Here is a 5,000-nt window from a genome sequence, read left to right as displayed (position 1 = left end):
GTAGAAGTAGTCAAAAAGATTGATAGACTTAAAACTACAAAACACTTGGGTTCAGACGAAACTCTTTCGAGAGTGCTTAAGAGTGTAAATTTGAAATTTGTGAACAGTTAACAGAAATATTTAGACACTGGTTTTTGCCTATTACTTGAAGACAGGCAAACATTGTTTCTAATTTCAAAAAGGAAGAAAAATCCTCTATATGCAAGTACAGATCAATTACTTTGACATCAGTTATAGGTAAAATGTTTGAATCAATAATAGCTAATAGAGTTAGAAATCACATCAAGAGACATGATTTGATTCATGACTCATATCATGGATTCTCCTAGGGTAAGTCATGTATAATTAATCTTCTTTTTTTTACATAACAATGTCTTCAAGAGGCCAGATAACAATGATAGATACGATGTTATCTACTATGATTTAGGAAAGCGTTCGACAATGTACCCTACCAGAGACTATTAAATAAAGTCAAAGCCCATAGCATAGGAAAAAAAAGTGTTTGAAAATAATAGAGCTTGGATCAGTGCCAGAAAGCAGCGGGTCACCATAAGCGGTGTAAAATCCAAATGAGAGAATGTTTCTAGTGGAGTTCCCCAGGGTTCAGCTTCAGGTCCCTTATTGTTCATTATGTATATAAACGACTCGGACAATGGAGTTAATAGTGATGTTAGAACAGTTTTCAAACTTTTGGAGGAGTTGTTAATGAAGAATCTCCATTCATCTGTATTACAAGTAACTACAATAGCATCAAACAAGCTTGATACATAATTGGAATAGCATAGCCTGTCCTCCTTTGCAAAGAAGCTGGAGAGATGCTTGTGTTTTTTTTTTTTTTTTTTTTTGAGGGGAGGGGGCTGGTTACTTGTATACTGTAATCAAGTAAATAACATTTCTTCAGCCTTGAAATCAAAAGCTCACTATTTTACTTTGTCAAACCATGATATCTTATGAGGTCATTGATATATCTTTGGTTTGGGTAGTAAAGATTCCTCCAAACTGCAACTGTATAGTGTGATGTCAGTCTTCCTCTCTGTTTAGCTCATCTTCTGACTTGCTGCATTCTTTTAATAGCTGACTTCTTTCTGGAGGAGCTGGTACAGGAAGATCAGCACTGTTGTAGTACTAGTGCATTGGAAGATGGAATGTCTGGATAGAAAACAACAGCTGCGTTTTTCCCAGATCGACGTTTGGAAGGATCCACCACGCAGAAAAGCAGTCAATTGACTGATCAATAGGTACAAGCCATACCCTATAAATAGGAAATTTCATGGGTCTGTTTTCCCCTCTATACCATTCTGTAAAAGAGCAAAAGTATGAGTTTCTGTTAATTGTATTCTATTTTAATTCTAATTCTTAATTGGATTTTACTCTTGAAAAAACAAAAACAAAACAGCTATCTTAACTTGTAGTTATTTCTTATAATGCTCACAAGCAAAATAAGGTGTCCAGGTCTTGTCTTGGTCCCCAGCCAGCACACCAAAATATGCTTTGTAAACCTCACACATTCTTCCAGATGCTACCACAGAGAACTTCTTTGCTTTTGTCTGGGTGAATTGACCACATATTTACCAGAATGCATCTGGAGAATGATTTCAGCCTCTTGGTGCCATTTCACCTCTTGTTATTTGCTTTCTCAGGCACACAAAGAGAACTGTTTGGTAGTCTGCCAGCCCCAAAATATATATTGTCAACTAGTACTCTAGAATATTCTTAGTCTATATAGAATGTGTTTCAGAATGTTTTCAATCTTTCTAGAATATTTATGAATCCACTTTAAAATATTCTGAATCATCCTAGAAAATAATTGTAGATTTTAGAATTTTTAGATTATTCTAAAAAATTCTAAAATATCCTGGAAATGTTTAAAGTGAATAGAATGTCCTAAAATGATTTACAAACTTAAAAAAATTGTATAACATTCTGGAACATTTAAGAAAATTTCTAAAATGTAATCAAATTTTTCTGAATATGAATTTTTTTTTGTAGATATGATCAGTTCAAGAATGATCTTATTAAAATTAAAAATCTATGGAACACTTTATATTCTTCCTTTATTTTTTCAACTTATGCAACATTTCAAAAGCAATTAGAAAAGCAATATTAACATCTACTGTAATCCAATAAGGCAAAAATGTAAATTCGTTGTTCTAACCATAAAAACAAATTTTAGAATCGATTTTTTTTCTATTTACTTTAGATGGAAATAACTGAAAATATATGGTTTGGGGCTAAGGACAAGACAAAAGTGAAATTTTATTAACCAGTGTTACTTGTCGAGAACGGTACCTCTGCACCGTCGAGCTGTACGTGTGTGTGTGTGTGTGTGTGTGTGTGTGTGTGTGTGTGTGTGTGTGTGTGTGTGTGTGTGTGTGTGTGTGTGTGTGTGTGTGTGTGTGTGTGTGTGCATGTGTGCGTGAGTATATATATATATATATATATATATATATATATGTGTGTGTAAGTGTGTGTGTGTGTGTATACATGTGTGCATGTGTGCATGCGTATATATATATATATATATATATATATATATATATATATATATATATGTGTGTGTGTGTGTGTGTGTGTGTGTGTGTGTGTGTGTGTGTGTGTGTGTGTGTGTATGTGTTTGTGTTCATGTGCGTGCGTGCGTATGCGCGTATGTGTATTTGAATTTATGTGTGTGTGCGTCTGTGTGTGTTTGTGTGTGTATGTGTGTGTGTTTGTATGTGTGTGTGTGTGTGTGTGTGTGTGTGTGTGTGTGTGCGTGCGTGCGTGTGTGTGTGCGTGACTGCGTGTGGTGACTGCATGTGTGTGTAATTGTGTGAAAGTATGTGTATGCGTTTATACATTAGTGTATGGAGTGTGTCTGTGTGTAGTTTTACAAAGGCCTATTATCCATCCTTTCGAAAGCGACATTGAACAGTAATTGCTGTATATTTTGTGAACTGTTGCAAAGGACAGAAGAAAAGGAGTTTAATTACAAGCACAAACATTTGAACTGTGAATCGAAGAAGAACGATATTATGCCCACCTGAGTTTGAATTGAGTTTACATATGTAGAAAACGGGTGTTACTAGGGCTATCTACACATGTACAAAGGGGAATAGTTCATAATCCAATCTCACGTTAACCATAGCCGTCTATATTTGGTATACAAAGTCTAATATATTTCAGACTTCAGACAGGTATTGTGTTAGATGCTTTTTCCTAACACCATTGACAAGATAATAAGAGATATAAAAATTATCCTTTTTGAATATATTTGCACTTTACAAGGCTTCTTGTAATCTATTTTGTTAAGTTCCAGTGTTCTAAGGTTTTTTCGTAATCATGTTCACTGAGTAAGTATATCGATTGAATCCTTTCTGGTGAATCAAAATTGGGAAGCTGTACTTAACGGGTCAAGAATACAGATAAACGGTGTTTATGGTCGGTAAGTTATGACGTTGATGATAGCTGGCCAATTCATGTGATTGTCACAAGACGACTGTGACGACAAGAACCCAGAGAGAACGCGTCAACAGAAAATGGAGAAGATAAGTCGAGCCGAGTGAGGTGGTAAAGAAAATGGGAATTCTTAGTTGGATCGCCTACTGACACGTACAGGAGCTAACGCTAATCCCTAAGAGAACTAACTTCGAAAGGGAAGTAAAAAAATTAGTGGGGTTAAAGGACGGGGAACTGAAAAATTTGAGAGAAATCCTAAAAATGATGACAAATAAGCAAAAGAAGAAAGAAAAAGGAGAATGCAGAGATGAGAAAATTGCTGAACAAGGAGGGAGACTGGCGCAGGAATGACAAGTTGAATTGAAGGAGAGGGATAGGTGGGGTAGTAAGATGTCTTGGTTTAGTTTGGGATTTGACGAAAAAGTGAGGAAAAAATTATGGGACTGTTCAAAATTAAATTAAAGGGAATAATGGTGTTTATGAATCTATGCTACATTTGCTAATCACTTATCTATTCTGCCTGTCGCCATGCAGTTACAATTCGTCCCCACAATCATTAATTGAGGGTATACGCCTCCGATTTTTACTTTATTTAATTAATTTATTTATTTGTTTATTTATTTATTTCTTTATTTCTTTATTTATTTGTTTATCTATTTATTTATTTATTTATTTATTTATTTATTTATTTATTTATTTATTTATTTATTTATTTATTTATTTATTTATTTATTTATTTATTTATTTATTTATTTATTTATTTATTTATTTATTATTTATTTATTTATTTATTCATTTATTTATCTATTTATTTATTTATCTATTGATTGATTATTGATTGATTGATTGATTGATTGATTGATTGATTGATTGATTTATCTATTTATTATTCTTTTATCTTATTCTATATTACTTATATTCTTTACATGGATTGACTCGCACATCTTTGCCAATCCCCTGGGTTTCTCCGTAAATCTGTTTAACCTACATTGTATACACTAAAATATTCAGTTGAGTGAACTCTGGGGAAAACCAGGGTACTCTTGGGTTGCAAAAAAAAAAAAAAAAAAAAAAAAAAAAATATCCATAACAAAAGATTGTATTGCGGTGCGAAAGACCTGAAGACCCAAAGAAACAAAGGAAAAGGTGATATCAGGGACGGAGGAGAGGAAATACCCGATAGAACTGAAATAATTATATTCGACTTGCGACCGGAAGTTCCGCAAATGTAGATAACAATGCCGCGTGGAGGGAGAAGAGGCGGGACAAGAGGGAAGAAGGGACTACAATGAGAGGAAAAGGAGCCGAAACAAAGAAGAAAGAAAATGATAACTTGAGGAAATGAATGATAAGCTGAACAGAATGAGAAATAAATAAAAGTAAAGCGAAGGAAAGTGAGGGTGGGGGAGGCCAATATAAAGGAAAATAGGAGTGGAGACGTAGGAATGGGGAAAGGGAAAGACGACGAAAGAAGAGAAACTAGAACCGTTGGGACAGAAACCACAATGAGGAGGCGGCGGCAAAAAGTATGTCAGTTGGAGAAACAAGATAGGGAAAAAATCGGA

The sequence above is a fragment of the Oratosquilla oratoria genome, chromosome 19 (assembly GCF_046742065.1).
Source record: "Oratosquilla oratoria isolate Oo_2021 chromosome 19, ASM4674206v1, whole genome shotgun sequence".
Classification (NCBI taxonomy): domain Eukaryota; kingdom Metazoa; phylum Arthropoda; class Malacostraca; order Stomatopoda; family Squillidae; genus Oratosquilla; species Oratosquilla oratoria.
This window is presented reverse-complemented; position numbering follows the sequence as displayed.